We start from the raw sequence: 27,468 nt of genomic DNA, 5'->3' as shown, positions 1-27,468 counted from the left end.
CACTCTATTCATCTGTAAGAACTGCACATTTCAGAGTTTGTCATCTGACTTCTTGTAAACTTCTCATTTGGCACTAAATGCAATGACCATGTTGATTAGAGCAACCATATGACATGGGGATGGAATTGCTGTCAACTCATTACAAAAATATATAAGGCCTCACTTTTAATTACTCACTTAGTAACAGATTAGTTCTTATTGCCTGCCAACAGCATGACCTCCCTCTCTTTCAAGGTCAACATAAATCGAAAGAAATCAGATGAGCTTGAACTTGTCATTTATTCACTTCTAACCCCTTCATAAGAAAATCTGTTTAACAAAAAAAGCAAGTCTCCATTCAATAAAGAGACCATTATTCGGGCTAAAGAGCCAAATTTCCTGTTGTGTTTTTTCTCTCTCTTTTTTTTTTTTTTTTTTTTTTTTCTCAATAGCCTCAAGTAATATTCCAGGAAAAGGGCCTTGATACTGTTTTCTTTGTGGAACAAAAAGAAAATCAGCATTAGAAACATGAGATTGCTTACAGGTTTCAAATACCAGTACGAATAAGGGTTTCCTGGCTCCATGTTTTAAGGATTAACGGTATTAAGCACTACAAAATGACATTTGTCATGTTTACTTTAGTTGTCTTGATCTGACAAACCTCTACAAACCTTATAAATAGGGCTTGAATGTGGCTTTTTTCTGACATTGCTGTCAAATATTGCAAAAATACACAAAATGCATCATTTCACTTTCAAGGAAAATCCTAAATAAATAACAATTTTTAAATACAATGAAATGATACTGCTTTGATGATTAATTATGACTTTGGGATATGAAAGCTTTGGCTGCATCTGTCTGCATCAGTAAAAATTGCTTCAAGATTTTGCTGTCACTTTTTTTATGTTCCAGCACCTAGACTTTCATTAATTATAAAATTATCCTTGTGGGCCTTCTGGCCACAAAGAATGTGTTTTACTGGCCATGTAGTACAGACTGTTTTTACAAAGAGCTGTGTATTTGTGCAAGAGCCCAACCAGTTCAGATGGACGGCAGGTGCCCAAAGGCCTGGACCACATGAATTTTTTGTTTTGCCATAAATATTTTCAGTAAGTCTGTCGTTATTTTTTTCTAATATAAATGTTTACTCTGGCCTATTCTATAACAGACGCACATTTCACACTCTGCTAAAGTTCAGTCTCATACTGCTCAACCCTATTTCCAGTCCCCATAAAGGAGCAAGTCACATCAACAGAAAGACATACACACGGGCATCTTGCATTCTTTACATGCCCAAGGCTAGAAACATATTTCATTAACATACACAAAACAGCCCTTACTCACGGGACTCATTTTTTTGGGACAGATTGTGGATGTCCATGAAGCTAGAAGGAGAAATAGGAGCAGTTTCTGAATTCTCAGTACCAGGCTTCAGCCACAGTAGCGTGAAGGGCAAATCTGCCTCTGTCCTACAAATAACATTTTCCGGACAAGTAACATTGGATGAGGTAGTTTAAATGTTAGAGATGACATTAAAGTTATATAGTTCCCTAGTAAATAATACAGATGATATGCAAAAACACTAAGGGATACATTCATATTTATCTTCTGAGATACACTAACCGTTACTAAGGTACGATACTTTCCAAACACCTCTATCTTCAACTCTCACATTCAGAAGTCAAACTATTAGTAGGTCACCTGACTAATTCAGTCATCAATATATTTCTGCAGCATGATTTGTGGGTTAATTGTAGCAGGGAAATTATAATGACAAATAGGTAGACAAAGCAGTATACATTATTCATATATGCAATAAAAACATCAAATGTATTGTCATGACTTATTGCAGTGCAATGTGTATGGCCTTTTTGGCCAGATGATACACCAGATGTTTCCTTTCCTTTAGATTTGAAAAGTTCACATGCAGCAAAAGTCAGGTCCTGAGGGTAGGGCTGGGGCTTAACTTTTTAAAGTTAAATGTTAAAATATTGACAATTAATAAACTGTTAAAACAATATAATTCATTTTCTGCTTGTCTTATTTTTTTCTGTCCATCCCCTTAGCAGAATGCACATACTACTCAGACAGATTGTAGACAGAGATTTGATTAAGGTTTTGTCTTTCACTGCTCTCCCCACTTTTCCTAACTTAAAATAATTTTAATGAATTTTTAAAGTGTAATAGGATAAATACACCTGATGTAACTACAGAATGCATTTCAAGCAGGAATATATATTGCTTTTATATAGTCATTCCTTTTACAACAAAAAAAATGGGGGAGGGGGTTAAAAAGTAACATTTTATTTTAAAGTATCAAAGACACATTTGGTCTCTAAATGTGTTTTGCTTATGAGCAGAAAAATATAAGCAGAATATTGTACAGATGCCTGAGTCTTCCTCTGTATCTCCAACTAACATGTAAAAAGTGTGTGGGCTCAGATCTACCAGGCAGAAATAGTCACATGAATATGGAGTCATAGAATCATAGAATAATTTTGGTTGGAAGAGACCCTCATGATCATCAAGTCCAGCCATAACCTAACTCTAGCACTAAACCGTGTCTCTGAGAACCTCACCTAAATGCCTTCTACACACTTCCAGAGGTGGTGACTCCATCACTTCCCTGGGCAGCCTGTTCCAATGCCTGACAACCCTTTCAGTGAAGAATTTTTTCCTAATATCCAATCTAAACCTCCCCTGGCACAACTTGAGGCCATTTGCCCTTGTCCTATCACTTGCTGCCTGGGCGAAGAGACCAACACCCTCCAACACCAACTTCCTTTCAGGTAGTTGTAGAGAGTGATAAGATCTCCCCTCAGCATCCTTTTCTCAAGGCTAAACCCCCAGTTCCGTCAACTGCTCTTCATAAGACTTGTGCTGCAGGCCCCTCACCAGCTTTGTCACCCTCCTCTCATGGCACCATCCTCGGAGTCAGTGGACAAAGTACAGGTAGAGCATGAAGGAGCAGACAATGCTCTCAAATCAACACTGAACCACTGGAGATGGCAAGAACCTTGCTGAAGCTTCCACTAGAAATAAAACACTTTGCCCCTTTTTTCACTACCCCGGAATAAGAATGTGGCCAGACCTGCTCCCCTACAACCAGATAGAAACTTTTGACTGGCCAATTCCCACATTTCAGCAAAACAGGCAGTAGTCACCAGTCTTCCCAGTAGCTCCACAGACTTTTCATTGAAAGTTTAGCAATACTCAAGGGTAGCCTCCAAGCCTGGGCCAGCTCCAGCAAGGGCAGAGGGACTATAAAACCCTGCAACACACATGGATCCCACCTTTCCTTCTTGCAAAAACTGCCAACCTCCCAGATAGGAGGTAGAACAAATGATACAAAATCCAAGTTTTTACAGTTCTGCGGGGCACTAAGGGGGTGTAAACTGCAGCCAGACCCTGGTGTGTTGGTAAATTTTAAAGAGAAATTTCAGCAGGATTTGCCGGGTCTTACAAGTGCCTACATACAACCTTCACAGGCACCACAATATGTTTGGCTCTGGAGATGGGGAACCAATGAGCCTGGTTTTATTTTTTTTTCTGACACCATTTGCCTATCCTGAGCCATAACATTAAAGCCTGGAAACAAAACAGACCATAATGGAAACTGTATTAACACTGCACTCTGCTGTATGCTATATGCTATACATTGTTTCTACAATTTCTTCTCTGAAATTCTCAGGGAGAAGTTTGGACTGTGGTTTGTATCATACCTGCTATGCACAAAAAAGTAATTGAGCACTCTTGTGCTTGCTTTTTTAGGTACCCAGGATGTTTCTTTGCCCACCAAATGGATGTCAATAGATATTAGATTGAAGAATACTGCAAAGCAAACAACAGACAAAACCTGACTCTTCAGAATAACAGCTCTTCTTCGGGATTGTAGGGATCATTTTGCATTAAACATACTCTCATCTGTCAAAGGATGTCTGAGCTTCTTCCTGTATGAAGACCATCACTTCATTGTGGGTCTCCTAAATATTCTGCAGTGAATAATCAGATGAAATTACATTTGTACTTTTCAAACTAAGAGAAATGCTTGATTTATATGTCCAGTGTTGTTTCACGAGAAATAGAAGTTTAAAAAGCAGAAAGAAAAAAAAGTTAATGCACTCGAAATCAAAGCAGCGCCTGTCAACACTAGGTGGCAGCACAGCAAATACTATTGCTTCACCTCCAGTAATAAACGGCGTTGAAAAATACAGCATGATTTCAAAATCAAATATCCTAAAATATTCAAAAATTTGGAAATAAATGAAGTAACCATACTAAAGGAGAGAAACAAAAACAACAGGAGTTTTCCCTTCTCTTGAGAGTAATACTTTAGAGCCTGCCTCCTCACAAAGTTACAATGCAGTAATTTTGTCCAACTACGAAGCCCCAAGATTTACACTGGGCACGTCTCCCCTTTTCACAGGGTCTATACATCACCTCTAGATAATGCTTGCTGCAAGCTGTTTGTTGGCTGATCTGGACAACATGGATATCTAGAGCCTGTCAGCTCTGCTTCCACCAGAAGGAAGTTGTTCAACACACAGGATGATACTGGGAGACTGGGAGGAAGTCGGTGAGTATCTACAGACTTAGGACTGAAGAAATAAACTGCACAAATCATCTGGGACTGGACGAGAAGAGCTGTTTTTTTACATCTTTTACGCATCCCCAGCCTTGCAGTTCCTTTGCTTTTCTTCCCCTGATTAATCAATATATTTATTGTGATCTTGTATATTCCAGCAATATGCCAGGGTTTTTGAGAAACGTGATGAATGCTTACCCCTAAAAGCAAGCCATCATCAGTTGTGGCCCTGATGTAAAAACAGACTCCCTTGAAAATAATCCTGAACTTCATCCTTTGAAAAGTGCGTGAACACCCACAAACAGAGATACAGACACATACGATATTTTGGCTGGCAAAATTTAGCAAATTAGATCCTCCATCCCTGACCTCTTTGTGACTCTTGACTTGGTGTTGCAGAGGGTTATAGAGCATGAACTTGGCTGACAAAAAAATTTCTGAAACTGAATGTCTGAACAAATTGCAGCAAACATAACTCAATGTCAGTATGTATAACGCAGGTGGGAGGGGAACAACTACTTACACATTCATAAAGATGGATAAAATCCCATTGTAAAAGGTTCACTGAAATCATTAGCTCCCTGCTTAGCAACAGTTAAGGCACAAAAAGGAAACAAAGCAGGGGGGGAGGAAAGGAATATAATAGAAAAAAATAGAAAATATCATCATGATCAGTTCTTCCCCTGACAACAGAAGACAGAGCAAAATCAGAAAGTGTACAACATTTACAGAGATGTAGCAGGTATATGAAACTGTTTCCGTTTTATTAAAGTTCAATTAGACTATGAGTCTTCAGCTGGGGAAGGAGACAACTGAAAGAAGATATAATAGGCAGCTTTAAAATCATGAGTGATACTGAGAATATGTACAGAAATCATGTACTCTGCATTTTTTATCACCTTGGAATCGGTGGGCAATCATATAATTATCACGGATCATGTTTAAAGTGAACAAAAAAAAAAACTTTTTCACACAGTAATTAGCTACAGTGTGGAACTCATTGCCATAGACCATCATGGAGACAAAAAGTAGAAGAGGATTTTAAAAGGATTAAACAGCTTCATGGAAGACAGGTCCAGCCATGACTACATAACATGATGACCCAGGTACAACTTCCATTTCATGCAGTTTATAAATCACCAATTGCTAGATGCAAAGAATGTCTGCTGGGGAAGGATTACTCTAAAAATCCCACTGTTAATAATTTCCCTAAATATCAAGGACAAGATCCTTGCCTAGACAGACTGCTGGTACCACCCAATAAAGCTGTCCTTGAATGTTATGCTAGAGAAAACACTACTTGCGCTGCATATAAATTCTACAAGGTAAAGATTACAAATATGCCTACCGGAAAAAAAAAAATACACAAAACCAAAACCAAAACCAAAACAAAACAAACCCACACACAAAACACCACCAAAACCATCAAACACAGAACCAAACACTGAGAACTGCACTGGCCCATTTTTGTTCTCTGTCATGGACTCCTGAGTCAGTCTAGAGATATTGGCACTGGAGGTGAAAATCCAGACACATAGTCAAGGGCTGATGAAAGCCTGGAAGCCTTCAGTCAAACACTGATCTTAATAAAGTCACTGGATATATTTCTTATGTTGAGTATAAATTTGAGGCCAAAAATAAAAGCTGATTTTTTTTTTAGTTTCTAAAATCCAAAATTATAACACACAGTTTGTTCAAACATTAAGGGAAAAAGCCACTTTTATTGGCTACTCTATAGGCTTTTTGCTTGCTTGCCATTTGACCTATTTCTCCAATTTGAATTCCAAACAGAAACTTGCATTCCCAACTGTTTGAAAATGGAAACATCTCACAGAAATAGAGTAGGCATTTTAGCTGAATCCTTGCAAATTCAGATGGTACACTGGAGCTTGAGTGGAATATTTTAGCAATGTCACTGATAATTCAGGTAAACATCAGCTCATTAGTGTAACAGTGTATTGCCCCTGTGTCACTACAGTTGGTGACAATCAGGTGAACGACTTTGCTTTTCAGGCTGTTTCCTTAAGCAAACAAGGTTTACATGTTTATATGCTTTCCATGTGCCCCACTCTTGCAAGCTTCATGAAGACAGATGCTAGGACAGAGGCACTTTATTAACATTTCCATGGATGGACAGAATGCAGAATGAGTAGAAGCATCTTCTTACATGCCAGAGAATCCATACTTGAGATCACTGCATGAATCCAGCTCACAGAAATCCTTGTTCTTGCAATGAACTCACCACATGGAGAATTTTGAAGAAAGTTAATATGTAGGAAGTGACTACAGTGATAATCTAGATAATCTCTTGTAGACAACAGGGAAGCAACCTTTCCTGGATCAACTCATGCCTTTGACTCCCACCTCTATGGCTAAGTTTCAGACATGATTTTAAGTAAAGCATCCAAATTTTGTTTTCACATCTTCACTAGTGAAGAATTTGCTAGGCTGACCCAACATTTAATTGCCAGTAAGTATTTAGATCTTGTAACACTGCTATCTGCCAAACAGAAGAACCAGTTTAGACCCCCATTTATGTTTACTTGTACACTGAGTATAAGCCTAATTCTAAAGTCTTAATTTCTTGTTTAATGAAATAAATAATAGGTTGAACTTGTCTTCAGAGTGCAAAACATACTTTTCAACCCTTCTGATTATGCTTGTAGGTTCTCTTTGAATTATTTTTTCTTCAAACACCAATGTTAAAATATGACCTCATAATCCTGACATGATCACAGGTACCAAATATTGAGGTAATATAGATTCCACACTGCTATTCAGTATTCTTTACTCTACACATTCAGAGGTCCTTCATATTAGGAACTACTCTATCCATAGGTGAAATAAGTGATGTCCAGACTGCTGGATGAGACAAACAACCATAGCCTCACAAATTCTACTACAATAGGGCCCTGAAGAGTCATTCCTGTTACTGATAGTACTTATGAGGAAGGAATGATAGGTGCCATGTGGCAAAGAGAGCTGGAATGAAGTCTGGCACCTCTCAGCAGTGACTGCTGCCGTAGTCCCCTTACCTTCTTCACCCTCCCCTTCCTTCCCCCTCCTCCCTGCCTAAGGTAGCAAGAAAAGCAGCAAATCTTAATGCTTCCAACAGACTCTGCATCCTAAGTTCACTTTCTCCACAACTTTATTTGCTCTGACTGACATTAAACCTAACCATGTATCCCTGGATTGCCATTATTCATTCTGCTCCCATTGCTGATTCTGGGTCATTTGGTTCCCCAAATACTCACAATGTGCAGCTGGGCTACCAGGATAAAAGCCACACCATGTAGATGTGGCTCACGTGCCTTTTTCCTAGAGAGGTGAGCCTTCAGATTACCAAAGTAAAACTTCTTGTTTGTCAGGAGCCAGGGCTGAAAGTCATCAAGACTGCAGCTAAAGAATGGGGAAGGGACATGGGATGGAAAGGACAGAGCAATATTTACTAATAATGAGTGAATCTCATCTTTAAAATCAATTATAAAAGTATGAAGTAATATATTTTAAAAATTATTAAGATGCAAAGACGCTAAAAGATGTAAGTTATAACAAAGAATTTACCCAATGAAATGTTGGTTAGAAAGCCATAATATAATAAAGAACTACTCCAGATCTAATTTTACATGAGTTGAAGGAAAAAATGTAGAGTAAGAAAAGAAAAACATTTGACCAGCTAGCAAACAGTTACAAAATATTTTCTAAAGACAATCTAAGCAACACATCTGCGTATCAAGAAGCTATTTATTTGCAAGATGCAGTTGAGCCAGTGGTAAGAAGAGAGGGCCGTGATGCTACTCCACTGTTCTGGGTATGGTACTGTCCATGCTGCACTGAACATAGGTGGGAGACACCACAACCATCTTAGCTCCTGTTCTTAGCCCCAAAAATCTGCCCAGATCCACTGATGGAATGGGAGCATTTTTACCCAAGAATGTTGCTACTTGTGCAATCAAGCTCGTTGTAACCTAAAGCAGAGAAACACAATTTGATGGAGGGATCTGAATCCAAGACCACACTGGCCACAAGAATTCAAAAAGGTTTATGTTAAATATTCCAGTTTTGGATTAACTCTGATTTCAAATGTTAGTACGTCTAATGTACCTCATGTGACACACTGCATAAGGGTTCCTCCCAGTTTTGACCCAGTTGTTATTGGAGAACTAGTTTTTCAAGCTGTGAAACCCACTTTATAGTAAGGCTTTAAAACCTTGGCAATGCTTTTGAATGACAAATGCAGGCCTCCTCTGAAATACGTTTCAGCTATGTGACCCTGATTTAAGTTAAAATTCATAGACTGTTAATTAGCATGTGGAACAGGAAGTTTCTAAACAGCTCACGAGGTATGTGTTTGGCAGTCAGTACACCAACACTTGAAGTGTGGTTAAAAAACCCACTTTTTTACATCACTGAAAGTTTAATAAATATTTATTTCTTCAGGGACCTTCTGTGTTAATGAAACCTGTCTGCTCTTGTTTGAATCTTTAAAACTCATGTGTTAAATAGTAACACTGAGGTAGTGTCTCTGAAATTGCACCACTAACAGCAGACCAAATACAGAACATAAGTGGGTTTTGTGTCTATTTAACAGCTTTTATGTGTCCATTAAGTGCTTGTTTTCTGTTTTGTTAATCATTCCAGCTCCCATAATAATTAGACGAAAGAGGAAATCACAATTTCAAATGCTACCGTTTCTCTGGTTCTCCAGAGTTAAAAGGAGGAAGCAGGATTAGATGGCTTTCTCAAATGTTTTTTTTTCTTTTGCTAATCATGCCAAAATCACATTTCTGTGCACAATAAATAGTCAGATGATAGCCCATCAAAACATTGTGTTATTTGTTTAGCATCAGGAAGCAATTCCATTTACCATATAAGATAATAGTCACTGGCCTGAACTATTTTTTTATCAATGCTATCATTTTCTAAGACCTTGTGCCTTATCCTCAAAACTTGTCCAACTACTGGTTGCACAACGTGCACATCTGCAGGTTAGCTTTGCAGCCCTGGAATTACACACCACGTGTCAGTACCGCCAGGCAGCCTGATACCAAACATAACCAAGTACCTTTGGTGCCAAGTGTCGTGGGCCAGGAGAAAGACAGGTCACAGTCTCACGTTGAAAGAAGTCCTGCTCAGATCAGTCTCCTTGCAGCAGACTTACTCTCCATCTAACGTACCTCCCAACTTCAAATCGTGCTTTAACTGGATTGTGTATTTGCACTTCTGTGCTTCAAGTCAATGCCTGCATATTTTATGTCACTGACTTTCACCTAACTAACCTCCTGAGGTCAATTCCAGCCTCAGCTGCCCTATGATCCTATGAGTGCTACTGAAAGAAAGGCTGCAGCAGCTTAGTACCATGGTCATTCTTCATGTTCATAACCAATTATATGTGTTCCTCTCATTGTGTGACCATGAAGATGGATTCATTAGTGCACAGGAAATACAGAAGTTTGCTCCCATATACAACTGAGCCAGTGGGAGACGGCACAGCTACGTTCAGGGATTCAAAATACTATCTTTATTTCTTTTTCCACCTTTGTATTATACTACTGCAGCTTTATTGCCTCTTTGAACGAAGATTTCATGCGGCAGTGCATTCAGGGAGATTTGGAAATCTAGCCTTTTCAAAGACATATTGATAACAGAATAGTTCAAATTCCTGTAATCCTGTGATGGAATTCAAAGCTTGGGGATGCAGCTTCATTGATAGGGCCTTTCCTCCAAATTAAATCTGGAAGAAATATTCAACTCTTACTCCCTGCTCCATATGAAATGTGTCTCTTGGAGCTGTAAGACTCCTGAGGCAGCTAAACTGAGAGTGGAAGGCATTTCAGGAGTGCCAATGGAGAAAAAGGGGCAGAAAATAGCTACTAATGGGAGCTTTTGTTCCAATAGTTGTACAATCCTGATTCTTGGCCAAACCAGCTTCAAGGTGTGCCAGTGGTACTCTGAGTAGAGAGCTGGACTTTCACTCTGGAGAAATGCATGATCCTGGGGTGCAAGGGAGAGGGTGGTGATTGTGTGAGACTGCTGGAAATCTAGTTTCCAACTATTCACGATATACTGATATTGCAATTTGAATGCCACATTCTATTACAGCAGAAAGTCTGTTGTGTGTAAGGCTTCAGTTCAAAACTTCATTGTCTATTGCTTTCTGAATTTTCAGCTTCATAACCTAAATGTGTGTCTTTTAATTTATCCAGACTAGAAGTACATCTGTTCAGTATTTGGCATATGAAATATTAGGAAGTATGCACTGAAGGAATAGCCAGGCTAAGTTATCAGCCCACATACAAAAAGGAATTAAACTGTAATTTAAGAACTAATTTCACCTCTCTGATCTATCCAGCAGATCTTTTCACTATTATTCACTTGTCCAGTACATACATTCCCATGATGCCAAATAGGCATTTGTACACATAAAGTCAATAAAAAGGCAGTGGTGAGATCCACCCAGCAGACACAGTTCTGATGCCAATGGTCAGCTGGCTCAGAATGAAAGAGAAGAAAAATAAGGTACATTCGATGAGGTTCACCCTGCAGATGGAAGAAAAGACTTTAGCATACATCTCAAAATGACAAGGGAGAGTAGTTAATTCTGCTTTTCAACATACAATTTTCCATTTATTATGATGGTTATTCCTTTTAATGCAAAAAGCATCTAAATCCTGCAATCCACATTCATTGCCCCATTTCCACTAAAATTGGGCAGATACAAGGCAGTGCCATAGTGGCAATTTAAAGTGATACCAGTCCTTCCTGTGGGAAGGAGTCAAAAGAGTGACACATACTGGGACTTCTCATACCAGAATGTAATAATTTCTATTTCAAACTCTACATATTTATTTCACAAGACAACAATCCCTGTTCCAAAGAAATGACCTAGATATGGAACTTACAGGAAATAATTCTGGTTCATAATTTTCTTTCTTATTAGACTTAATCTTGTTAAGACATGTTCCTCTCACACAGCACATTTCATGCAAAGACTTTGTGCAATAATCACTGAACCTAAACACCAGTCACCAACTTTCTTATCCCGTTTTATAGGCAAAGAATCTAAAATAGAGAAATGACCTGTCCAAGTAACTGCATTACTGGCAGAGCGAGACGTCTCTTACGTACAAAATTTCAGTATAAAATATTTCGCATCTGCCTCTCATATCACAGTTTAATCTAGTACTTTGCAAATGAATGCAGACATAACTGCTTCAAATAAGCATAAATTATTTTATATAAGTTAAAATAAATGTATCATATAAACCCAAATTTATTATCATTTCAAAAAGTATTCCAGGAAAAATTCCAAATTGTTGAACTACTTAATGTCAAACCTTATTCAAACAGACTAATATAACTTTTGTGAAGCAATCATAAAGAGAAGGACCAATTGAAATGCTTGTGCTTTGACTACAAGCATGTTGATGAGGTTATACTGAACTGACACATCATGTAAATCTTAATTCCACATTAAACCTTTTCAATGATATCTACTAGTGAAACGATAATGTAAAACAAATTTGGACTAATCGTATACATGAGTAACAAAGCTCACGTAAACCATGAATTCTAGAGCTAAGGATTCCAGTTGCTGCATCATATCAGGCTCTGTGGTGTGATCAGTACAATGGATACAATTTCTTGATTCTTCATAGTGAATAGCATTTGACTTGAGTTTCTCTGGGTGCCTTATCAAAAGCCTCTGCTTATGGACTTACAAATGTAATATTTTTTGTTTGAATTAACAAGTGAGCTGAAATCAGTGCATGTAATGCTATATGATACTATTACTGCAGAAACTATAATTAGCTGCAACTAGCTTGAATGCTAAGCAGCAAGTCCTTTGTTTTTATTGGAAATGAAGTTCTGTGTATGGTCTTCTAATTGTCGTTTTCATCTTTTGCATTTTCCTAAGTGAGAGGGATAACATGTAGATCTCATCTGAACCTTTTTGAACTTCAGAAAGATTGACTTCGTTCTGAATCTCCACATGCAAACCTACTTTTCTAATGTTAGTTTAGAGCCAGAACCATCAAAGAGTAAGGGCTTGTTGTCTTAATACTTTTTTATTTGGCTGACTGAAAAGAAGAGCAGCTGAATTTGTAAGATTTCATTATTCCCAATCTTGGAAAACCTTATATAAAATTCTCATGAGATTTCAGTGCCAGCAAACATAATGTCAAAATTTGACCTATGTCTTTTGTCTAAAAATTTCATCTAATGGAACACGCTCACCAGGTTTTTCTTTTTTTTATATGGAATGTAGTTTATTTATGTGATCCTGGTATGGCTGAAGTACTAAAATAGTATTTTATTAAGGTTTTTTCTATTGCTTTCGCATTAAATAGCAGCTTTGGTTGCCCTGCAGCCCCAAGTTCTCTGACTTCCCTTTACAGATACATTAGTTCTCTTCAGACCAAGTTGCTGGCACCCAGGAAAAGCAGATACCCTCTGTAAGAGAAACAGAAAGCGAAGACTATGAAAGAGATAAAAGGTAGACAAAGCCATGACTGCAGTTCCCACTGTAATCCAGTCCAGAGATGTAGATGAGTACAAGTGGAAGAATAAATCTAATCCTGAAAATTATATGAAGTACTGCGATTCCCATTCTCAAAGCAGGAGTATGTCACCTACTGTACCTTTGTTTCAACATGTTCTATTGAGGCACTGTGGAAAGTGCTGATATAGAAAGTGACCTCTTTAGGTTTCGGTTAATGTTCAGAGTGTGGTCTACAGCCTCTGGAGGATATCACTACATCAGATTTGTATTATAATTGTCTCTGCACCCTACGCATCGTAACATATATTTTATCTTTTATACTATAGCACATTTTGTTACTGAAGCATGTGATCCACAGCAAGCCTTAGAGCTGCAGAAATGAAGAATTCTCTGAGACTGAAGCAGGAAGACCGAGAAAACTCTGGCATTGAGTTAAAATTTACTTTAAAGATGACCTTCAGCTGGTTTTGTCACTATCAGTCACACAATATAGGAAGAAAACCTGCCTGCCAAAGACTGAAAGGCCACTACAGACAGCTAGACAGCTCTGCATAACATCTCCATGTGCTCAGTCATTTGCACTAACAGCATATACAAGTCAAAATTGTAACTGTAGCTTCCTTCTGCTCAATATCATACAAAAGGCTGGGCCGATATCTGAGAAATTTCCCAGTCTTGCAGATCATAAATACAAATAACTCAATCTGTTCTCTGGTGCTTGCACATGATCCTAAAGATTTCATTCAGATTTTGAACAAGTATAAAGGTCTGTTTGGACAGAGATCTTTGCAAACAGACATCTGACAGTAACAGTAGGAACAACGTAGGGCTGTAATACTAAGTAGAAAGGGATGGTAGCAATATAAGAAACGGTATGTCTATACAGTATAACTGTGAGTACTGCCAGCATCTGAATATCTTAAAATTAAGTTTCTTTCTACAATTTTAAGAAGTAACCCACCCTGATTACTGAATGAACTGTGAGGTTAGGGCCTGGGTAGAGTATGTTAAATTATCTGTTTTAAGAATGCAGCAACCTGACACACCTCTCTGAAATGGATGCTTTTCAAAATGAATGGCAAAACAACAACAATCAATACTGCCATTTTAAAAATAAATATATAAATAAGTGAAGGGAGGAGAGGCAGTGAGCCTTGTAATTTTTCGAGTCTTCCAAAAATCGCGTATGTGTCTCCACAGAAGACCACATCATATCCTCAATTTGAAATTAAAATTCCTTTTGACAGCACAATATGGCTTTTAGATTGACCACCTAATCTATTTTTTGGGGAATTACCACCAGTTACAATGATAAGGATGACAGAGGTCATGCCTTTAAAGCACCATCCCTTTTAGGAAAATGAGTCCTAACTCATACACAATGAGTCTTACATATGCTGCCTGGAGATAGATAGACAAATAAATGTATAATTGTTTCAAAGAGAAAAATGTACACAGAGGGCTCAGTTCTCACCTTTTTTCTACTTCTGCCACTGCAGTGACTTTAAGAGCTCCGTAGAAGCAGAACTATGTGTGCTGTAGCCCAGGGCTTCTTCATCAGATTCAGCTGGTCTCCTCCATGGTGGTCATCTGAGCTCCCTGGCAGCAAATTGTCTTCAATGCAATATCCCCAGGAGTATCTTTCCCATCACTTCTCCTGACTGTTCTAGTGAAGAAAAAGGGCACAATACTTTACACAGCTTACAACATATTCCTCTTCCAATACTGTTTTACTTCCTTCTTCCCACTTACAGCTTTCTAGCTCCAAGTACAGCCTATTCTGGGAGTCGATGCTGCAGAGCCGGTTGAGCTGCCTGCTTGCCTCCCATTCTAACTACAGGCACTATCAGATCCTTTTCACTCAGGGCATCTGTTCAGCTTGGTAAATGCCAGTAACATCATCCAGCACACTACAGATATGGCCACAACAGGACAACACAGCTTAGCATTGTACCGATGCGGTGTCACCTCCCTTACAAGGGTTGGGGGCTAGGGAATAAACAAAGTAAGACCCATCTTTCCTGACTATGCAGTGATCAGATTGGGAGCTACACAACACCCGGGAAGTCTAGTGCAATTTCTACCAGTAGCGCCAGCATTGTGAACAACCTGGGCATCACTAGACATGGGGTATCTTCTCCCAAGGCCTTTTTGTCAGAGCCTATATTTCTGATATTAACCTACCTGCTGCACGACCTAATTTAGCATCAAAGACTTTAGACGATCAGAGACACAAATACAAAGCTGTCTGTTCAGCCCTATGATGTGCAACAGACTGTGAAGGCAGAAGAAATTTCAACCTTTTCCCACACCACTGAAGACCTATCAAACCTAAATGATAGAAAACAAAGGTGTAAAACCGTAAATCCTTGCTGGTCATATGAGCTATCTTAATAATATTGGTAAATCTATCAAAATAATAGTGGTTGAGCAAAGTTCCTCAGCACTTCAGAAAATGTCAGGACCACTTATTTGGGTGCCTAAATTTGAATTGTTCAGAAGTGACTGATCTAATGGACAAAAGCTAATGGGACAACCCAGGACTCAAATCATTACTGAAGTCTGTTCCATTTCTCATCTCTCAAATTGCTTTCCCTCTTGATATAGTTGTCTCAAGTGCATGAGCTAGAAAAATGAAATACATAGTAATATTCAACCACATTTCACCTGGGCACAGTGTACATAGAGGGGTTGCATAGTTGTTTTAATGAAGAACTTCATATCAGAAGCTCTCAGTACAAACACAGTATCAGTTGATATAAATCTCTAAAATTCCACTCATTATGTGGATTACTTAATATAGATGGCTGATAACTGGAAATTCCCTTGTTTACTAGTCTATGCAAGCCTCAATTCACATCTAAATGTACCCCTATTAAGGAAAAGTACTTAAGCATGTGTTTAATTCCCAGAGTCCCAGGCTCAAATCCTTTCTGCAGTAGAGTTGTTGTAACTGTGAGCATCTAAAGAGACTGTTTTCCAGAACAGGGGTGTTTTTTCTGAATGAAGGCCACAACTCATTTTAGAAATATGCGCCTGTCTTACTGCAATAAATGGCACACTGTTGTGCTCCCATGCCTGGCTGAAGTGAATACGCTTGAGCAGTGCAGCTTACCCACACTGCTTACTCCTCACAGCAGTGGCTGTGACAAGGGATCATTAGTGAATGAAGAATCTCCGTCTTTTCCATGTCACCTGTAGTCTTGATTGCACGATTTCAAAATGGGTTAAAAAAAAATTTACAATTTGTAGCTCTCAGACTTCAATAGATTTCCATGTTTCTGGGAAGAAGTACAATTTTATAGAGCTGCACTAGTCATCGTTAGTTTAAAATGAATATAAAGTCGTATTTCAGAGCTAAATTACCTTTTTCAGAACAAGTGTTGCATCACTTTCTAACCATAATTTATATGATTTCAGATTGCAGTTCAGGGACCTGGAAGCCAATTTTTTTTTTAACTTACAGTAAAAATTTCTGCATTTACAGCACAGTTTCTGTTCATCAGAGTTATAATTTCCATTGGTTTTTTTGGTTTTCAGCTCTATAAATCCTAAATGTGCCTTTCATTTAATTTTTCCACACTTTAAGTACATCTGTTCAACATTTGGTTCATGAAATACTAGGAAGTATGCTCTGAAGAAATATTCACTTTACTTGTCAGCCTACAAAGAAATGCAACAAATCTGTACTAACGTTTTTCTTTTCAGTAGCTCACACTTAACCAGCTAACTCCCACACTTAGTAAAAACACACCCATGATTTAATTGACATGAGGATAGTTCTATATCTAGAACATTTATTAAAATGTATATACAAGCTTCTAACTCTTAGAATCATAAAAGGCAATAAACCAATACTATAATGTCTTTAATCAGGTTAGAATTTAGTTGAATTAAACTGTGCTGTCTTTTACTAGCTCTCTCATTAGCTGCCTCTTTGCGACACCTGGAAACAACTTCTATACTGGGAGGAAGGTGTTCCATTCTATTTCAAAAAGACCTCCTCCTATTTAAACAAAAAAAAAAAAGAAGTTAAAAATGATCTCTCACTCATAAATAGTGATAAAGAAACATTAAATACAGCTAAACTTACCACTGCCATTTTGTACTGTTAAAACCCAGAAAATGGCAGAGCAGGTGCAATAAATGCTGGTAGAAGCTATAACTAGTTTAGATGAATAAGTATGCAAACTAGCAATAAATACATTGTGCACTTTATAACACAAATCACATGAGGTCCCCAGTGATCTACTCCAAATCACATGGGAAATTAAAAATAAATAAATAAATAAATAAATTAACCCATACTGGTCTAAGTTCTGATTTCAAGAGAGTGTGACATCAGTATAAGTTTTAGTGGAACTGCTTCTCCAGTTACCTGATGCAATCGCAAAGTTCAGTGCCTGGCTGAGACACTGACTTTTCTGCAGGTAGATATAAATTACGCAAGGGTACAAACACTGCAAACCACACCTTTGCGTGCCAGTCGGAGTAATAATACCTGCTGACCAACAGAACACAGATTTTCCCTGTAAAGCTTCTACACCTTTGTCAAGGCTTAAACTAAGGCTTCTTAGACTGAAACAATAGCAACGTCTCCAAGTGAGCACTGTCTTGCAGCTGCCAGAGCCGCTGGAGTTCTCAGATTACATCGTTACCTGTTAGAGAGCAAAATCAGACCCAGTGCAAAGTCTCCTCAGTCAACCCCTTCTTTCTCAGAGCACAGTACCCTCTGGTTCTGGGCTGAGTGGCTATAGTATACACGGGTCTTTGGAAAATCAAGATGCAAGGAACATAGAACCATATTATCTACTTGAAGTCTTATGTGGATTTTCAAAGGGTTGCATTTAATCAGCTGTCAGACCCCAGCCTAAGACCACAGGTTTTGTCATGAGAGGAGAGTCAGGCTGAGACTGCAGGATATCAGAAGAAGCTAGAGCACCTACCCATAGAAAGACAAGGAAATCCCATGTTCCCTGGAGGAACCGCTGTAGCCTCAAGCTGCCTTCACTTGATGTTTTGCAGTCTCAAGATACAGATCCCACTAGTGCACAGTTTATAGCCCTTTCTTGCATGAAGCCACTCTGCTGGGTCGTTTTTCTGTGTTTCGTTTGTAGTAACTTGCAATAGTGGAAAAGAGGGAACCACGAATTAGAAATTTTCCCAAGGATCTCCATAACAATTTGCTTTGGGACAACTGGATTCATTCCCCTTACGTTACTCTGCAGAGGAAAGTCTAGCTCCTCTCTTCAGTCACCCCCCTGCAAGAGGCTAAGGAAAGGCTGGTTATTGCAAACAAATAAGAGAGCGTGGGATCTTACTGAGCATGCAGTACTTTCATCTTAGCTCTTTTAACAGCTGGTGTATTAGTTCCCAAGGGCTCCCATATGTAAGGGATGACTGGATCCCTTCTGAAAGACAGAAATGTATAGAACAAATTCATTTCTCCTTTCTAATATGACACATAAAGTACTATCCACTGAAATGGTTTTGTTGCCAAGGTCTAAGATGTGTTCTCTGGTTACATCATTTACAGCTAGATACTGCTGCTTTCTTACTGGAAAACATGGACCTCACCAAGAAAACTAAAATGGTTATATGAGTACTTAGGGAAACACCATTCCCTTATTTAACAATCCTGCATGTACTTTTCTTCATAGGAAAAAAAAATCAAACCAAACCCTTTCAGTTATGCCATTCTAATATCATATAAAAATATTTAATTTTTCCCTCCTGGATGCAAAGCTGTGGTAACTGATATGTTTTTCTTTATTTTGATGTGTGTGTGTAACTGCTCAGAGTAGTAACAGTGCATGCTTCAAGCTTGTAATTTAAAACTGCCTGCTTCCAGCATGTATCAGAAGTGGAAAGCAGCAAATTGAATTCGAGTAATTCCTACAGAGGGATTACTTAGAATTCCATCAGACCGTGAGTGCTTGTCCAAAACGTGGATACTGGGCATCAAAAATTATTTTCTTCTTTGGATTTGGCAACATCATATACTCAACAGATTGATAATTTTCCCTGATCTCCTTTTTCATTTTTTTTGGCTTCTCAGTGTTCCTTATTAAAACTATTCTATCCATTTATTAGCTTATAAAACCATGATTGTTTTTGGATAGAACTGGTAAAAAGTGCTGGAAAGTTAGTGATCTGAACTCCCCAAGTAAAATAAAATTTGCAGACAGAAATTGTTGTTATGGGAGATAATAAGGAGAATGGTTTAGATATGAAGTTATTTTTATTTCCATAATATGCCACCAGGTGCTGTATGCTCTGTATCATGGCATACACATTACTGAATTCACTTTTGGGAAGTAATGACAAATAAAACTCTAAAAGATTCAGAGAAACTGTTCTGGAGGACTTCCACAAAGGCTTGGGAGTCTATTCATCTGCCTCTTATTTGAAATACCTTTTTGTTCTGTCCCTAAATGGTAAGGTTACTGGCATGCTCCCTCAAATAGCTCATCCTCTCAGCTACTTTATAAGCACAACTGGCCTTATATACATTAGGGCCTAGATAAAAATATTTCCTATCTTTTCTCATCACACACACAAAGCATCCACTTACCCCCTTATGGGTGTCATTGCTTCCTACAGTAAACCTTCAACAATCACTCTATTTATATACTTAATGAATCCCAGAGTTGTTTGTACTGGCTGACATGCCACATTGTAGAAGAGCAGTAAAAGTTGACACACATCTCCTCAAAACAAAAAAAAAAAAGCATATCTCAGGTCCATGGTCGTCTGATTGCATGAGCCCCAGCAGAAATACTGACTTGCTTCTGAAAAAGGGACCCATATGGGCAAACACGCTGCAATCTAGAAGCAACATAGGACTGCTCAGCTCTCTTGACTGTTCTCCAAAGAAAGGTTTCTGGATGGTAAATTGTCCTAAGAGGCTTCCACTGAACTTCCATCTGATGTTGTTTCTGCCTAAGAGTTCTTTTCCCTTCATCCTTTCCTTCCTGGTGCCATCTACAGAAGCAAGGTCACCTAAGTGGGAGGTCCATTTAATTTATTATTCAAACATTTAGAAAGGTACAGCTTCAGTTTAGATATTTGGTGAGCCAACAGTCACACTACTTTATTGAAAGTACAAACATTTTAACAGTCAATATTTAGCCCCGCGAAATGTAATCCCAGTAATTTTTCAGTGTTCCTTATTGCTTTAATTTTCTGTTACCATTTAGCCCCAAATACTAAAGGTTTCTGGATTACAAATTACCTGGAAACCACAACATTTAATGACATTAGATTAAACTTACTAGATTTTTTTCCCTTGCAAAACTAAACATAGTATAAATTCCTTTTAAAAATTTTTATTGCACATTTTATGCTTTGAGAAGCACTGAAACTACATGGTTTCAACCAAGCACACGTGACTCAGAGGAATAAAAACTGCAGTTAGGCTTGTAAAAAGCATATTATTTTTAAAGCCCTAACCCAATGTAGCGGAAAAGTCTTGTACGTCTTTACCTCCTTTATAGGAGAATATTAAGTGCAACCCCAACCCTTTATAACAATGTATCATCTGTTTCAAATTGGAAGGAAATCAACTCTCTAATATGGTAAAATAACATATAAGTTAATTTTCTAATTGAACTCTCTGGTCTCGGACTGCCTGCAGTAAACCTTGACAATCTGAGATCCAGACAAGCTCTGGTATTTTGGAGAGAGGATTGAATGTTACTAATTATATATAGTTGACTATTTCCACTAGTATAAAGGAAGAGTAGTTGCCTGCATAATCAACATTCAATGCAAAAAAAAAAACAAAAAAAAACCCACACTAATGCCTTATTATCATTGAGAACTGAAACCCACAATATTCAGGAAATTCTGAGCCGTGGTTCTCAGAGTAATTACAGCTCAGCAGCATCCCCCTTTGCAGTATTACAAGCCAGCTAAAACCTCAACATTAGCATATGCATAGGACAGAATTTTTCAGACACTTGTAGCCTTTGGGGTTTTTTTCCCTCCAGAGAGCATTAATGACAAACCACAGTGGAATTCAAGTGCTTATGAGCCAGCAAGGTTTTAAATGACATCCTGGAAAGGAAAAATTTCACACTATTAGTTTTAGTCATAGGGTTATATTAGAACTGTTCAGAGCCCATTCTCCTGAGCAATGGGGACACGCATGGTACCTTTCCCTGTCCCTGACTGCTTTATTACAAATTATTATTATGAAGTATCAAACTACGCACAAACAGTAGAGAGCATACAGCTTAGGAGGGTTGAATTCCCCATTTTCAGAAATGTTTACACTCTAAAAATTCCCCCAAAGATAAAGGGTGTAGGCACTCAGCATATCTAACAAATAGAAAACTATTCCTTGTTGAAAGAGCATTCCATCTCCACTCAACAGCCACCCAAGATGTAAACCACATGGCTCCCCCTGATGCTCTCCTCTGTGCATTGGAACATCTCTTCAATAGAGAGCTGCTAGCAGAAGCAGCCCTGGAAAGTCATATCATGGAGGTAACAAGGAATTAATCCTGTTACTGCTGATGAGTTATGAAGCATCTATGAAAATGAAGTTTAATTAGAAGGAGGGAACCCATATTCAAATGGTTACACAGAAAAAATACTACAGGAATGCACACATGTGAGGTATGTTATCTTACGTAGAGTTAAAAAAAGAAAAAAAAAAAAAGAAAAAAAAAAATTTTCATTTTCCTTTAGCCACTAGAGGAAAGGACTCTTGTCTAATAGCCAGTGGCTAAGTACACTGTTACCATTTATAGGTCCCCCAGTTAGCAGGAAAGATCTCATTAATATTGTATGTATATATTGGCTCACAGTGGGCTTACTATAGACCAAATTTGGAAGAGATTTTTTTTTCCTTGAGACCAGTGATCTTTGGTTACATCATGGCCAAGGCTTATTCTTAGTTTCCGTTCCAGCATCGGGCTAACAAATCCAGATTTCAATGGTGGGTTTAAACAAGCTTCAAGCATGAGAAGAATGCTCTTATTAAAATAAGAATATGTAGTCTTGTACTCTCTGCAACTTAGTTTTCCAAAACAAAACTTATTTTTTCTCTACAAAAATAAGACGTTCCCAGAATCAGTCCAAAAAAAATATGAAAGAGTTCAGTGATGCATCTTAGTAATCTGCTCCATTTTTCTGAAGTGCCTATCATGGTACAAAACCATTACCTACATTTTGAAAAAGATGTAGGCAAAATTTATTTTTTCTTTGTCTAAATAAGGAAAAAAAAAGGGATTTTTCTTTTCACTGAAAAATAAAACCTTCCTCCTAAGTTCTCTTCTTAAAATAGGTTTCCTGAAACCATCTTAATGTCTTGCACAACTGTGTTACAACAAAGTATGATTTTAGTTGTGCAGGCAAGTAGAAATATCATTTGAAAGTGAAAAGAAAAATTCTTTCTTAGCACACTACCCTGTTGAGCTCAACTAACGCATAATTTTACAAGATACATGGAAAAATGGTAGTCAAGACAGTCCAGGATGAGTCTTGAAATGCGTGAAGGAGAATTAATCCATGGTGGCATCTTCAGAAACAAGATGTGTGGGACAAAGTGGACATCTGACACATGTACGAATAATTTCTGTGGGCAAGTATTGACCTACACTATGCACTTCTTCATTTGCCCATTCAGGGATTTATACCTCTAAGCTAATAAGGTTATTCATTATTTTCTTTTCCAGGTCTTCACTCATTTGTTTCTCCCTTCTCAGACACAGTTTACCACTGGGATTTTTTTAATAGGCGTTGAGAGATTTACTCAGCTTGCAGGTAAATTGTGTAAGGCATTTGAGTAAGCAGCTCTAATACACATTCTGTGGGGGAATAAATTAATAGGTCAGAAACAATTCTAGTCAAATTGGACTTTAAAGCCCTTCCCCTGCTTTGTCTTTTAATACCTGGCCACAAATGCAAAAACATCCCTGACACTTTAATATAACTGAGCCCCGCTTAAGCCAGGAGGACCGGTCAGGTAACCTTTTGCATTCTCTTTCAATGTTACTTTCCATGATCCTTTGAAAAAAAAAACAGACTTGGAGTTCAGCTGAGTAGCTGTTCTCATATCTTTAAAATAATTCTCAACTGAAAAGGAAAAATTAGCCGGGAAAGTGTAACGACTCACACGCAGTTCAATCTTTATCAAAACAAAGAAGGCAGAATAATACAATAGTGACTAAATTGCAGAAACCAGGCAGAAGGACTGCATAACCTCATTAACTCTCAAGCCACCTCTGGCCTGGTGGTTGAGGTGACTAACGCTTCCTCTGCTGAACCTGTACAAGTACTGGCTGAGCACTGCATGTGGATCTGGCAAACACACACAATCAAGATAGTTTCAAATGAGCAGTTTTCCATTATCCATGTATTTAACTCCCTAGAGAAGTCCATACGTTTGCTTCTTTTTCCTTCCTCTCTTTGGAACTTCACATCATAAAATCCAACACCACAAATCACGACAGGGTCCTCCCCTCAAAACTCAGAAGTGGCTCTGTTAAGTCTGGCACAGATGGATAGGACAGTGCAGAGTACTGTACTGATGTCGCTGTGTTTACTAAAAAAATAGACAACTGTAGACTACTACTGCCAACCCATTATTGTTAACTATCAACACAATCAAAATCCCTGTTTTGCAGAATAATCAACAATATTGCCATGTCCCCTCTAAAAAACAAACCCATGCTGCACTTGTAGAAATCATGGGAATACAAACATTAAACTGCTGCACTGAAGAACCTAAAAGCCCTTTGCATCATATCATTTGTATACTTACAGTTTTCACTAGACCCACAGAAGGGTTTGGGGTTGCTCAGAAAGAAGGACTTTCTTTCCAAACCCAGAAACTTTCTCAAGTTACACAGAAATCACAGAAATGCCTGTTTTAATGCCCACTGAAAAGTGGCACTGAAGCCAACCTCTGTTATGTTGTTGTAAGGGTAATTTTGCCTCCAGTACTGGACCCTGACCATCACAGAGCCAGGAGTTGCAGTGAAGTTGTTACCATCCTCTGCAGCTTCTCTCTGACAGCAGCATTAGGGGCACCAGAAAGATACACGGTCAATTTGGTTGTTCGCCTTCAGCAGTGGCACACTGGATTGCTAGTCTACTGGCTCTAAATTAACAGCCCTTTTACATCTAGTAATCACCAACATAGCCCCAAGAAAGCTGTAGAGCTGAATTTAGCAGAGCACAACCATCAGAAACAGTGATTAATCAAAGTAGGGAACATCTGTAGAACTGTATTGTTAGAAAAAAGAAAAGAAGGTGCTATATGGCTTAACATACTGAACTGATGGAAACCAAACTTCTTTCTAATTAAGCATCCTAGTCTGGGAGATCATTTATCTCTGCATGAAGATTTTTTGTTTTGTTTTGTGGGTTTTTTGTTGGGAGAAACCACATTTGATCCTGCAGTATTCATGGCTGCAAATGCAGATAAAGTTGGGTTGTGCCAAACTGAAACGACAAAGCAGTCTAGGTGCAGAGCCCATGGTAATGCACACCAGTCATGACCTTCAGTGGAGAAATGCAGCAGTTCAAGAGATCAGCTACAGTTTAAAATTTTATTGCACAAGCTTTTCTTTAAAAGCCCTGTTTGACTTTATGATTTCTCTTCAGTGACAAGCTTAATATCTAAACTAAGACTGCTGTAGCAATAACCATACACAGAAAAGTGAATTCTGAACATGCTTTCAATGAAAAGCAATTTACAAGGCATCTTGGGGCGAATCTTCAGTGAGCTGTACAGGGTATTAGCCACCTGACTTGCATTAGCATCAATAAGAAACGGCAGTTAAATCTCTGCACACTGAGCTAAAAATCTATCTGCTTATATTGAATCATCGCATTTTAAATATGACTTCTTACAAAAAAAATAATGCTGTTACTGAAAATATGAAAGTGTACAGTGGTTGCAAGTGACCTGAACTGAGAGGATCTTGTAGCTACTTTGGGTATTAGATATGTATGGATAAAGAGGTGTGCTTAGATTAATGTACAACAGTGTCAGGCCCTGTCAGCAGACATTTGCTGTTTGCATGTTCTGTGAGAATATTCATATAAATAATTTTTGACCATGCAGTAGACCCCAGACAGGGCTAAAAGTGCCCCTGTTTGTTGCAGCTGGTATTCTGCAGTGACACCTCATTTATTCTAGAAGAGCAGGACTGAACTGTCTGCAACCCAAAACCATATTCAGGCTACACTTTTCTAAGCTGCACCATGCACAATATTTGCGAGCTGCAGGTATTTTATACAAAAGAAAAATGTGGACAGCTCATGTCTCCTGATGTGACTGTTATTTCACATTGTAATAGACAAGTAGAACTTATGAAATCAATATTTAAAAGCACATGTAAAACCAAAACTTTGGAACAAGAAACACTGCAGTCATTTTTCAGTAAAAAGTTAGGTTTGAATTTTAGCAGTTAGAGGAAGTGGGCAAGTGTGTTACTCCAACATCATGTGTTTCTACCTTGATTAGGTACTCCCTAGAGCCAGGATGGTCAGATGGAAAGGTCTTTAACTTCTATAAACATATTCACCACTAAACTCTCTCCAACTCACATCTCAAGTAGAACATGAGACTAATGATTCTGCCCTTTTAACAATGTTGGAGATACACAAAATATTGAGGTTAGATCATCCTAAAGAGTTTGTGACTTTCTTAATTGATAGATGATCTCACCTCGTGATTATCACATTATGAACTAAAACCCAAGCAGCATGCTGAAGGAACTGTGGGGATACCACTCATGGTAAAGAATCCAAACTTCATAAAATACCCTCAGTTAGTAACTGTCATTCACAAAAATATCTTTGTACCTTCTTGCCACAGCCTCCATCTATTTGCCTAGACTTCAAAGAACAAAGATGTATAACAGAATCAAAGAAGAGAAAGTTACTGTTAGGGTTAGATTTTTTTTCTGTGCTTTACGTTTACTTATCTTTTTAGTTTGGAACAGGAAATGAATTCTGAGCTTCTCTGTGATCAGCTCACATAATTATTGCTCATTTGTATGGAGGAATAGGACAGATCTGGAATATCTCAGTCAAGGCCAAAAGATGTTGAAAAAGGTTTGATGAGAACACATAATGAGATCATATGGAAAAGAGCAACTCTGTTGATTGCAAAGTACATTTGATCGAGTTGATACAAGACAAAATGCTTGGGAGAACTGAAATAACCTCATGAGAAACCAGCTCTGCTACCACTCTGTGTATCACAGCCATTCCACTACCTGACTAGTCTGCCAGCCTATAATAATGAATTAACTGTATTTCTACTTTTTGGCAACAAAGCGTGTTGCATACAATTGTAAGCTGGAGAAAAAAAGAAAACCTCATCCCCAGCCTCTCTACATGTGCAATACTATTTAAAGAGCCAAAGTAGTTCTTCAATTTCTTCTGTGCATATTCATGTTATGAAAAATATGTGAACATTTATGTATATTGTGGCAATGTACTGCCCTCATCTTGCTTCTCCCCACTTGAACATAAGAAACATCTTCAGCTGTAGGCTGAGATGTGTTTCTCAGATGAGTTGAATTCCATCCAATAGAGGGCCAAGGTAGAAGCCTACACAACAGTCCTTACAAATTACACATTACTCAGCGCTAACTGAAATAAAGTTGTTTTTTTTCTCCTTTCAGTGCTGTGAGAGTGACAGATAGGATTCTCCAAACAAAACAAGGCAAAGTGAGGAGAAACGAAAGTACACTTGTTTTATCCAACTATTAGGACATTCTAGCACATAGTTCTTAAAGACCCACGTTACTAACTCAAAACCCTTACAACCTTGCTCCTTTCAGCAACATTCTTTTGATGTCTCCTGGGCAATGACTATAGCATTACATGTGACTGAAATGAAACCAGGTGGCAAACTGAAGATGTAACCTCTTTTCCACCCAGTGTTGCTCTTGAATCTACACTGTACCCTTAAGTAGATAACCATTTTTTCTGGTTTTATTTTATTCCTATTAAAACTTGACATCCATGCACCATGTGATTCCTGTATGTCACAATATGGAGAAAACCAAGTAGCTTGCCACTGTTCTGATCATGCTTAGAGGCTTGAGATCAGAGTGAAACAAGAATTTGAAGGCACTATGCATCATCTTCCTGAAAAACAGCTTCACAATTGTAGCTTGCCCAACATTAAAAAAATGTGGGCTCCCCACATATGTATATAAAAAAGTCATTAAAAGGAACTATCTAAACAATGACATCACGTTAACTATATCCTGCTTCCACTGAATTGATTAGGATTGTAAATTAATCATTACTGCACAGTATTACTGCATTTAGCACATTGCCCAAATAATCAGTTATTGCTCAAAATATGTTTATTTTGTTTGACTGAACATGTATACATGTTTCTCCTATCAAGATATTAATCTAAAAA

The sequence above is a fragment of the Streptopelia decaocto genome (assembly GCF_964273445.1).
Source record: "Streptopelia decaocto genome assembly, chromosome: 7".
NCBI classification, from domain to species: domain Eukaryota; kingdom Metazoa; phylum Chordata; class Aves; order Columbiformes; family Columbidae; genus Streptopelia; species Streptopelia decaocto.
The sequence above is the reverse complement of the archived record's forward strand: the minus strand, read 5'-3'. Positions refer to the sequence as shown.